Raw genomic sequence first — 12,738 nt, forward strand, 5'->3', positions numbered from 1 at the left:
TCCAACCTCCCCCCAGTGGTCATGGCACTGTTGTTAGGTGTTTAGTTGGCTACAGAATTTCCTTAAATTGTGATTTTTAGTCAATGGGATATGATGACTCACAGGGAATGTAACTGTTTGCTGCTTTGGCCTTCTGATCTTATCTTTACATGGTCAAAATCTGTGTTTCTTACTCAGATTGTCAAGTGTGTATTTTTATAAAGGAGGAAATTGAATTTTGTTAACTTTTTGTGTCTAGAGTGATAAACATTATTAATTTGAGGTTGAATCATTTAAATTATGCTTTTCGAAAGAAGAGAGAAAAGTTTGTCACCACTGTTTTTCTGTTGTATATTCTAATGGGTTTGTAAATCCATTTTCATTTGTTTGATATGAACAGATCTTTTGAAAGTAATCAGCATTTCACTGATGTTCATATTAACTATGCTTTATTAATTTATTTAGCCATTTGCAAGAGATTGGTTCATCTTACAACTGTTATCAAATTGCTTTGGATTAGTATCAACACTACATAGAGGACTTCCTTGTATTAATGAAATATTTCGATGATTGAAATTATCTTTGAGTTCAAAATTTAAGTTTTAGTGAAAGTGAAATACCACAAAACATTTTATTTACTGCATTTGTGCTTTTAAATTAGATTCAAAGTTTTAATGTTTTGCTAATTCACTATATATATTTAGGTAGAATTATCTAAGAGAATTAAAAAATTCTTATGCTTTGATGATTATGATTAAAAAATCAAGTGTGGATTTAAAAAAATAGTAATGCTAATTTGGAAGTTTAGAGCAAATCTTTTAAAAACTTATAGCTTTCCAGCATCATAGGAAGCTTTGTAAAAACATCCACATACCTGGGCATGGTGGCTCACACCTATAATCCCAGCAGTTTGGGAGGCTGAGGCAGGAGGATTGGGAGTTCAAAATCAGCCTCAGCAAAAGTGAGGCCCTAACCAACTCAGTGAGATCCTGTCTCTAAATAAAATAAAATACAAAATAGAACTGGGGATGTGACTCAGTGGTCGAGTGCCCCTGAGTTCAATCCCCAGTAAACACTCCTCCCTAAAAAAAGCATCCACATAGTGATGTAAAATGTGTGTGGATGGGCAGAAAATTGATTGCTGTGATCAGTTTTATAATTATATACATAAATCCATAATTAAATATTCTAATCACTCCCATTTGGGTGAAAGCAAATACTAAAAGCTTTTATGTCCCCTTAAGAAGCACATCAGGAACAGATGGAAATAGAGTGTCTTTAAATGTCCTAAAACAATTCCATAAATGGTTACCACTTTCTTTCAAAAGTTAGAAATCCTATTAAATCCATTACAGCACTTTACATAGACTGCCAGCTAATTGTGTAATTACATGCCATATAGCTCAAAGCATGACTTATGATGCTGTTGTTATGATGTGCTTGCTAAACAGAAACTAAAAAATAGTAAGTATAGCCTTAGCAGAAGTTCTAGGGGTAGGGTTGCCACATAAAATACAGGATGCATAGTTTGTGTTTCAGATAAGCAATACTTAAGTTTTTAGCATAAATGTGTCCTATGTAAAAATTTTTCATTGTTGATCTAAAATTCAAATTTAATAGGTGTTATGTGTTTTTATTTTAGATCTGGCAACCCTAGCTGTAGGTGATTGGGTAAAATATAAATAAAAGTAAAGGAACTGATTTTTCTGATGGGACAGAATTTTTCCCTGAAGTTCCTCCAGAATTAAATAAAGAAAATCTTGGTCACCCGGTTGTTAAGTTATTTCTGGAGCTATGATTTGAACTTAGGGAATCAGCATCAAGAGCCATACTGTGTCACTACCTCTCGTACATTGGTTTTGTGCTAGTAAAATTAAAAGTAATTCTGAGGGTTGGGGATGTAGCTCAGTGGTAATGTTTACCAACACAAGGCCTTGGGTTCGATCCTCAGCACTGGAAAAAAAAATCCTTAAAAGTAATTCTGAAACTCCACACTCCTTTATCCTGTATTGTTGTGAAGTTTTCCATCATTAAGATTAATAAAAAATCTTTTATTTTATATTAAGAAATTAAGCTAATAAAGTGATTTTTTTTTTTTTTCTTTTCTAAAGTCTGGGTATTTTTGACTTGAGAATTTTTGAAGAACATGTGGATTTTTGCTATTCTATTTTAAGTGTTCATTAGTGTAACCAAATGTTTGGTTCATCACATGATTAACAGTGATCTGCTTTTACTTCTTAAGACTGAATACTGAATTTGTGCCATGCAGCTGGGAAGGAGTCACATTTGGAGCTGCGCACTGCTCTGCTTGCTGCTTTAGCTTGGTCAGCCTCTGTCCTGTCTGCTGCAGTTATCAATCATCGAGTACTCTTTGCGTGCTATGGGATTGCTTTCTCCCATGAGTGACAGTGCTTCCCTTTTATGACTTAGTCCTCATTAATAATTAGGCAGGTATTACATATAAAATCTTGCAATAATTCATGATTTGCATTCTTTTGTTTATAAATATAAATGCACAAAATCCAGCAGTCACAAAAACCTTGAAATGGAACCTTTAAAATATAAAGATGAAAACATCACATGTGTCATTAGTTAAAAATATGCTCTTGAGAATGGTTGAAATGACTATGATTTTTTAAAACATAGTTCCACCTTTTGTCCTCTGATGCAGCCTTTCCTCACAGGGACAACAAATAATAATGCCAATTTAGAACATTCAAAGTGCAGAAGGAGCACCAATTGAATAATAGAAAAATAGACTAATAGGAACTATTTAGAAAGATGATAAAGGCCTATTTACTAATTAATTTAATTATACATACTGGTTTTGGTTTATAGGAATAAATGAATTCATGTCTTTTCAGTTTTTGTTCTTTAATCTGTAGTATTTTTATTTAAAGGAAAAGCCCTATGAAATAATCTAATGAGATCTTAATGAATGGTATAAAATGTATCGGTTACAGTGATTTGTTTTTGAAAATGCTTATCATTATATCAATCTGCATCTTCAAATTTTCTTGGAATTTTCTAATATGACAGTCACAAAGTTGAAATGATCATGGTTTTAGAGCCTTCTGAATTCTACATTAAAATTATAAAATTTGTAGAAAAATAACTAAATGGGTGACATTGAAAGCTACTTAAAACTGTGATAAAATAACATAAAATTTACCACTTTAATCATTTTTTAAGTGTACAGTGGTGACATTAACCATATTCACATTGTTGTCTAAACATTCCCACTATACATCTCTAGAACTTTTTCATCATTCTAAAATGAACCTCTGTACTCATTAAATAGCTCCTCATATCCATTCTTCCACCTTATTCCTGGCAACCATTATTCTACTTTCTGTCTATGAATTTGTGAAGACCATTTTTAATAGTGTTAAAAATCGATATCCACTATTAGTTGGGGTAGTATGAGAGGTAATAAAATTTGGGAACCCTTGGAGTCAAATCCTTTCTGCCATTTTCCAATTGATAATCAGGACCAAATTGTTTGATTTCTCTGATTCTCAGTTTCTTCATCTCTAAAAGGGAAATAACAATTGTACCATTGGGAGAATTACATCAGATGAGGTATGTAAAGCCTCTGGCTCATAATAGGCATTTAATAAACATTATAAATACAGACTTCTCAAAATATTAACTTTTTTTTATTAGTTACTTTTTAATGGCTTCTACAGGAACTGTGAACCTACTATAATTTAATAGTAGGTCACTGTGAATTCAAATCTCTTTCCCAGATGGTTCACAGTATGTTACAAATAAAATGCTTTTACCTTGGAATGTGGAAATTGCAATTTGGTGCATTTAATTTTTATTTTTTTTAGCACATTATAATTATTATACATTAGAGTGGAATTTGTTACATATTTTTACATGCACACACAAATGGTACATTTATAAACTGAAATTTTGAACAATGTTTTGATATGGCTATTGCCAGTAGAAAACTTAATAATGATTTAATTAATTTTTTTGGTTCTGGGGATTGAACCCAGGAATGTTATACCTCTGAGCTTCATGGCCAACCCTTGTGGGTTTTTGGTTTTGTTCTGATCTGTTTTTGAGACAGAATTTTGCTAAGTTGCTTAGGCTGACCTCAAACTCGCCATCCTTAGCCTCCCAAGTAGCTGAGATTAGAGGAGTGAGCTACTGTGCTCAGCTAAGAATTTAATTTTTGGTCAGTGTTTTATTTATTTTTAAAATCACTTTCTAATTTTCCTATTCAAATTGTCATGTTTGTAAACAATTCATGTTCTTTTGTTCCATTCACTGTCACCTCGATCATAGAGCATATAGAGGAAATAAAAAGAGATTTAACTTGAGTTTACTACGTTTTTGCTAGCTCTGATAAAACAGGTTTTCTGCATTTCAGGAATCAGTGTGTTAAACCAGCCCAAAAATAAAGTTGTACAAATTAGTCAAATTCCTAAGTCAAGTTACACATTTAACTAGTTTTGATTTATTTATTGAAAAATATTTACACAGTATTTTCATATCGTAAAATTTTAGAGATTAGGTTCTGTTAGGGATTTTTAAAATTCTAAGTCATGGTCTCTTTCTTGAAAGAATTTACAGTCCCATTGGAAAGATAGGCCACCTGTATGTTGCAATTTAATGTTACAGGGGCATGAATTTTGGAAGACTTGTGATGAGTTTGGCTTTGACCTTGTTGTATCTTTGGTGAGGATGGGGAATCCTAATTTAAATGAGGCTCTCGGTCTCAGCATTGTTATTGAACCTGCTTTTATAAATATGTCAAAATGAATCCTAATGTTATGTATAACTAAAAAGAACCAATAAAAAGAAAAAAAAAAAAAACGAATAGAGATAGTAATTAATGAAAACAAGAGTAACAACAAATAAAAAGGTAATATGCATTACAATGAAAAAAGCAGAAGGGTGGCCCAATTTACATATCTTGCTCCCTAAATAATAATATCTTTTATTTTATTTTATTTTCTTGGGGGTGTACTAATATTTTGTTTTTTTTGGGGAGTGGTACAACTTTTCATTTCAATAAATGTCTTTTAAATGTTTAACAAAACGATCAAGTTTACCAACAGTTTTCAGTTACTACCTCTTTCTGTGGTCTCTACCTACTTAGCTGTTTTCTCGAAATCCCTGACTTTCTTAAAGGCACAAGGGCATCAGGAATATATTAGGATTGTACTTCAAGATCAGTCAAACTCAGGCCACATATCTTCACCACTTCCTTCAGGCATACAGATGCCAAAAATCCAAAATGGCTGTACTAAGGATGGAAACTGAAGATTGGGCAAGGAGAGCCAGGATTGATAGGGGCTGGGAGAAAGGCATTTAGTAATGTCCGAGGGGTGAACCACTGAGTGAAACCAGTGCATGGCTGCTTTACATACAAAAAGTTAGAGTGTAACATTGTCAGCTAAAATTAGATTTCTGGAAAAATATCAGGACTTTATTCAAAAAACTGTGCTGGTCCTTAATTGTCATAGGAATCATTGGATCTGTATTAAAAGTACAGGAAGACATGCATGTAATTACAATATCACACAACTAAGCATCCCCTGAGAAGGGAGGCAGTAGCAGAATTTCTGTTTGAAACTGGAGGCTTTTTTCCCTCCAATTTTTCAAAGATTGCTAATAGTACATGTTCCTATTTTGGTGAAGAACAAAAAGTCATTCACACATTGAATTCAGCTATTTAATAATTCTGATTTTCTTGAACTTGTACATGATGTACTAAGTTTTCTTTCCTCAGTAGCTCAAACTGGCAGGTTAAGTTAAAGATGAAGATATCTAGCACCCATATGGGTCTTAAAAGAGGCAATATGTTTCTGAACAAGTCCCAGTTAGGACCTCTGAGTTTGTTTGAGTTCTTTTGGTCCTGGTGATGCCAGACAATCATTTTCCAGGGTTTTAGTTTCCTTTTGGCTGTCTCAAGAGACTGATATGATAAACTTTCTTCTGCTTTTCTCACTTAAGTAGGAGTACCCATATAATTCTGCATTTGAAGAGCTTTTAGCTTCTCCAAAAAGAAGCACTTAACCAATTAATGAATCATAAGAGGTGTAATGGATTTCATAGTTAATGTTTTAAGTTTTATTCTGTAGAGGAAGAAAAAATGCAGATCGTGGTTATTTCCTCCATTTTAGTGTTGAAGGATAAAGCTGGGTATTTCAAGAAAGTCTGACTGGAAAAACATTAGATCATGAAGAACATACAGCAGGCTATCAGTTTCTTTTAGTAAAAAAATCATGAAAAAATTTTAAAAGACTTTGTTTACACTGGGTACTTCTATGCCATTACAATATAAATGTGAGAACACTATTCAAAGGGGATTTAAGCAGTACATTACAGAATGATCAAAATATGACTCGAGGGGGAGCAGCAGCGGAGCATCTCAGCACCCTTCCTGTTTTACAGAAAGGATGGCAGCCACAGTTGAGGAACCAACTTGGTCCTATATGGGTATGTCAAGAGCACGAGTCAGTGGGCCACTGTCCTGACCCACAGTATAACCAAATTATTCTCTCCCTGATTCATCTAAAGAGGCCACTTTGAGAATTCTCTTAGGAACCTGCTTTATCTTGGGAATATGACAATTAGTAAAATTGTAAGGATAAACAACCCACTGTTTTAGGTCGAAGATTATTCAGTGGAAAAGGTGTTGCTGCATACATTCACTCTAATTCAGTTTTTGAATTCCTAATGCTGTAGTTAGCTTTTATAAAAGAAGAATTTAATACCACATTTTTTCTTCTTATATCTATTTTTGAAAAGCAGTTTTCTGAACACTGCTCTAAATACTTAAAAAGAAAAGCATTTCACTAACGCAAGAATTATTATTTGTTATCTCCTTGCCAACAGTGTACAGAGTAGTTTTTTAAAAAATTGGAAAACACACTTTAGAAAGAGTCCAGACTCACTGTTCATGTCAGACTTATATTCTAAATAATAATTCTAATAATCCATCTTAACCTGCAATAGAAGAAAACTGCATGATGGAATAAAATGTTGTTTAAAGAAGCAGGTTTTATTTATTTATTTTTTGCTTTCTTGAGGGAGTCCTTAAAGCCAGTTAGACTATTTGGAAAAATTACCCATGTATTATTTTATTAAAAACTGCATTAGTATGTTCCAAAGCTGCAATTTCATTTCGTTTGTGATTTTTAACCCTTGGAGAGTACCAATAGAAATAACTTAACTATTAGAGATGAATTCTAGGAAAATAAATGTAAACAGAAATTCAGTCTGAATTTATTTTTCTTCTCTACAAGAACTGTTCAAAACCTGGCAGTGCAAGACTGTTCTCTTGTGTACCAAGTATCATGGCAGAAAATGCAAGGCTATTTCTAAATACAAAAGACTCTAGATTTATAAGGAAAGAATGTATCTTAAGGAGTGTAAATGAAACAGTTGGCTAAGAAGGAAGTGAAATTTCCTTATTTCACCCAGAAACTTGGCAGTATTTCTGAAACAGAGCGTAAAACTGAGATGAATTAAAGATAGTTTGGTTCACCTTCTTTGGGAGCTCTTTTGCACCTAAATTACTTTCCCCATGTTCAGCCAGTAAGGGACTTCATCTGCAGAGATATATATACACACTTACATGATGGAATATTACTCATCTTTAAAGAAGAATGAAATTATGGCGTTTGTTGGTAAATGGATGGAGTTGGGGAATATCATGCTAAGTGAAATAAGCCAAACCCAGAAAACCAAAGGCTGAATGTTTTCTCTGATATGCTGATGCTATTTCACAATAGGGGAATGGGACACGAGGGAAGAATGGAGTTACTTTATATTAATTAGAGGGGAGTGAAGGGAGGGGACAGAGTATGAGAGTAGGAAGGATAGTAGAGTGAAAAATACATTATTATCTCATGTACCTATATGACTACATGACTGATGTGATCCTACAATATGTACAATCAGAAAAATGAGAAATTATACTCCATTTATGTATGATTTATCAAAATGCATAAGTGCATTCTGCTGTCATGTAAAGCTAATTAGAAAAATAAAAAAATTTAAAAAATGGCCATGCTACCAAAAATGTTATACAGATTTAATGCAATTTGTATTAAAATTTCAATAACATTCTTCATAGAAAAAGCGATCATGAAATTCACTTGGAAAAATAAGAGGCTCAGAATAGCCAAAGCAATCCTTACTGAGAAAAGTGAAGCAGGAGGCATCAAAATACCAGATCTTAAGATATACTACCTAAAAACAGCATGGTGCTGGGTGCGGTGGCGAATGCCTGTAATCCCAGTGACTTGGAAGGCTGAGGCAGGAGGATCATGAATTCAAAGCTATCCTCAGCAATAGCTAGGCACTAAGCAACTCAGTGAGACCCTGTCCCTAAATAAAATACAAAATAGGGCTGGGAATGTGGCTCAGTGGTTGAGTGCCCCTGAGTTCAATCCCTGGTCCCCCCCCCCCCCAAAAAAAAAAAAACCAAGAAAAACAACAACAACAACAAAAAACTCAGCATGGTATTAGCTCCAAAACAGACATGAAGACAGAATAGAAGACAGACAAACCCACGTAAATACAGTTATCTCATATTAGACATAGGCTCCATAAACATACATTGGAGAAAAGTTAGTCTATTCAAAAAATGGTGATGAGAAAACTGGAAATCCATTTGTAGCAAAATGGAATTAAACCCCTAACTCTCACCCAACACAAAACTCAACTCAAAGTTGATCAAAGACCTAGGCATTAGACCAGAAATCTTGCACCTACTAGAAGAAAATGTAGACCCAGTACTCCATCATGTCAGCCTAGGAATAGACTTGCTCAACAAGACTCCTAAAGTGCAAGAAGTAAAACCAAGAATCAATAAGTGGGATAGTATCAAATAAAAAAGTTTCTTCACAGCAAACAATCAAGAATGTGAAGAGAGAACCTACAGAAAGGGAGAAGATTAATGCTCTATCTAAGGTGCAGATTAATCTCCAGGATATATAAAGAACTCAAAAAACAACACCAAAAAATCAAATAACTCAATCAATAAATGGGCAAAGGAACTGAACAGGCACTTCACAGATGAAGAAATATGAATGGTCAACAAATATATGAAAAAATGGAGTGAGAATGGCAATAATCAAGAATACAAGCAACAATAAATGTTGGTGAGGATGTGGGGGAAAGGGTATGCTCATACATTGCTGGTGGGATTACAAATTAGTGCAACTACTTTGGAAGGCAGTATGGAGATTTCTCAGAAAACCTGGAATGGAATCACCGTTTGATCCAGTTATCCCACTCCTTGGCATATAGACAAAGGACTTAAAATCAGCATACTACATTAACATAGCCACATCAATGTTTATAGCAGCTCAATTCACAATAGCTAAGCTATGGAACCAATCTAGGGGCCTGTCGGCACGTGAGTGGATAAATAAAATGTGGTATATGTACACAATGGAATGTTATTCATCTGTGAAAAAGAATGACTTTATAACTTTTGCCAGTAAATGGATGGATCTGGAGACTATCGTACTCAGTGAAATAAGCCAATCCCAAACAACCAAAGGTTCAGTGTTCTTTGTGATATGCAGATGCTAACACACAAGGGGAAGGAGAAGGGGAAGAATAGATGTTCAGTAGATTAGTCAAAGCAGAATGAAGGGAAGGAAGGGGGTGCAGGAAAAGGCAAGACAGTGGAATGATTCTGATCTAACTTTCCTATGTACGTATAAATGCGCCACAATGAATCCTTCCATCATGTATATCCACAAGACTGGGATCATAAAAAGAATAAGATGTACTCCATGTATGTATAATATGTCAAAATATACTCTATGATCATGTTTAACTAAAAAGAGCAAATACAATTTTTAAAAATATTGATGAAGATTATACTTCTGAAGAAGAAACTACTTCTACAAGAAAGCATTTGGGTCACAAAAATGAATACTTCAAATATAAAGTAATAAAGTGTTGTTAAATTTGACATGTTGATGAAAATAATAGTATAAAGTTTTGTTTAGTGTTTAAAATATAAAGTGTATTATGGAGAAACATGCATATAAGTAAACAAGAGTAGCAGAACAAAAAAATGGTCAGAATAAGAAATCAGAAATAAACTGCTGGAAAGTAGTGAAATTTCTTCCATATCTCAGGGATAACTTCTTTTAATTAACAGATGGTATTTTTTTAAGAACAGCTTTAGATTTATAGAAAACTTCAGTCAAAAGTACAGAGAATTTCCATGAACCTGTCACTGATCCTTCTTTTCTACAGTTTTCCCTACTATTCATGTATTATTACAATCGATGAACCAATATCAATACTTTATTAGTTGAGATTCTTGTTTACATTAGGGTTCACTCTTTTTGTTGTTCATTCTGTGGTTTTTCACTAATGTAGGTGTCCCCCATTTTAGTATTATACAGAATAGTTTTACCTACCCTAAAGATCCCCTGTGCTTCCCTTGGCATCTTTCCCTCTTCCAAATCCTTGGACACCTCTGGTCTTTTTACTGTCTACATAGTTTTGCCTTTTCCAGAATATCATATAGTTGGAATTATATAATGTAGCCCTTTCAAACTGGCTTCTTTCACTTAACTTACATTTAGTCTCTTTCATATTTTTTTGTGGCTTAATAGTTAATTTTTTAAACCACTTAATAATATTCCACTATATAGGATGTGCTATGGTTTCTTTATCCATTCATTTATTCAGACACATCTTGATTGCTTCCACATTTTGACAATTGTGAATAAAACTGCTATAAATGTGTGTGCAGGTTTTTGTGTGGACATAGTTTTGAACTCATCTGAGTAAATACAAGAGAGTGTATTTGTGAGTGTAGTTGTTGGTAAGTGTGTGTTTAGTTTTGTTAGAAACTTTAAAGGTAACCTTTTCTATAAATAATTGTTCATTTGAAGGAAGGAAAAATAAAAAGCAGAAATAGTGTTACCTTCAACAACTGTGAACTTGCAACTGACTAGAAATACCTGATCTGTTGCTAAGTGCCTTATCTCAGTCTTATTGCAGGTCCTTGGGGGTAGATCTTCCTTTTCTCCATTCTTCTCCTGGTAAAAACTGCTCTGTATGTTTAGCATTCACTATAGCAAAATAGTGGAGAGATGGCTGGGGATGTAGCTCAATGTAGAGCACTTGCCTAGCAGGCTTGAGGCCCTAGGTTTGATTCCAGCACCATAAAACCAAAGAAAACAATAAAGAAAAGAAAAAAAAAAAAGTGGTGGGGAGTGAATAGGAACTTCATTAAGTTCAGAAGATGTCCTTTGGTGTCACAGGAGCTGAAACTATCTATTTGTATATTTGGGGGTACTACATGGCTAAAGTCGCCTCTACCCTCACATTTTCCTTTATCATCCTTATATCTTTTCACCATAACCATAGTGTACCTGTCCCCTTCCATGCTCCCCCAATAGTCATTTTTATTCTCCTACCTTTCATGCTGGTGTTGGGAGGAAGGGTGAGCATACTTCTCCATGCCTCCTCCCAAAGTTTTAAGCTGCTATCCGGTGCCATCTCTCAGGACTCTACTTCTCCCTGGCAGTGAGTGGACACCTGGCACTTCAGCTTTTCTCACCCACAGAACTGTTTGCCACTTTTTTCACAATCTTATCATTTTTACTATTCTTACTCTATTTCTTTCCTCCAAATTGTCATCAGACGTCAGCATTCACATTAATGATCCTTTCAGCACTGGCCTCACAGTTGTTTAATCTTCTTAACATTAATAATATTCATGCTTATTCCACTTCAGCACCTCTAAACACTGCCTCTCTGTGGGCTTAAATAATCTATGAAACTAATGTTCCAACTTCAAAATTGCAAACTTTGAATTTCTCTTATGTGTCCACCATTTTATTTTACCCTTTCTAACTATTATTGAACCATTCTTTTTGTGGTGTCTGATTTCTCAAATGCCCCTGTCTTTTCCCAGCCCATTAATTCCCTTTTGCTCTCCTTAATTCCTGTCTCTGATCCACAATCAACACTATTAACAAGGCAATCTGTCACCAGCACCTAAAATTGTTTTTCCCTCGTCTCTGCCTTGTCAACCTCTGCTGTATGCTTTCTCAACTCTAGTTCTATACCTTGATGGAAAATATAAAGTGGAGCCTTTTTGTTTCTCTCTCTCTCTCTCTTTCACACACACACACACACACACACACACACACACACACACACACAAACACAGATTTCCACACTGAACTTCATTTGCTAAATTGGAAAGAATAAGAAAAAAATCTAAATTTGTCAATCCTGGCATTCAGATCACTCGGGGATCTTGCATATATGTTAAGTATTTGTATACTATTACTTCTTTGTGGACTTTCTATGCTCCTACCAGACAGTGCTGCTTTCTTTTGTGTCATTTTGTCTATTTCTGTGTTTTGTGTTTTCATCCTATGTGTCTGTTCTGATTGGTTTGTGATAATAAGGAGGTCTGTGTTGAAAGGATTCTGAGGGTCAGAATAAACTACACAAGAGAGATTGCTGTCATCAGCTAGTGATGTCTGCCAAGGTTATGGAATATGGAAGGACCATGCACCATCAAGCATTTTCTAGATCTTTTCCCTTCCAGCTTTACATTTTGTATGTACAGATTCTCTACATTCCTTAAAGTTCAGGTAAATTTCTAAAGAAAGGAAAACTTTTTTGTTTCATCTGTTACCTTTCTGTAGACTTTAGACATTTCATCTGTGTGAAGATATGTAGTGTCAAGCACACATGTTTCTTTTTTCTTAAATTCAGTGTTAGCTCCTTCAAGGTAAGAAA

At 34.4% G+C, this 12,738-nt stretch overlaps 1 protein-coding gene and 1 long non-coding RNA gene across 3 annotated transcripts in view; both read left to right on the plus strand.

Annotated features, from left to right (window-relative positions):
• Positions 1-12,738, plus strand: part of PLCL1 (phospholipase C like 1 (inactive)) — a 338,334-nt gene that overhangs the window by 22,267 nt on the left and 303,329 nt on the right. The gene's annotated exons all lie outside the window — the stretch shown is intronic.
• The window catches only part of LOC306656963, a 174,101-nt gene that overhangs the window by 6,722 nt on the left and 154,641 nt on the right, over positions 1-12,738 (plus strand). The gene's annotated exons all lie outside the window — the stretch shown is intronic.

Source organism: Sciurus vulgaris (assembly GCF_902686455.1).
Source record: "Sciurus vulgaris genome assembly, chromosome: 3".
NCBI lineage: Eukaryota > Metazoa > Chordata > Mammalia > Rodentia > Sciuridae > Sciurus > Sciurus vulgaris.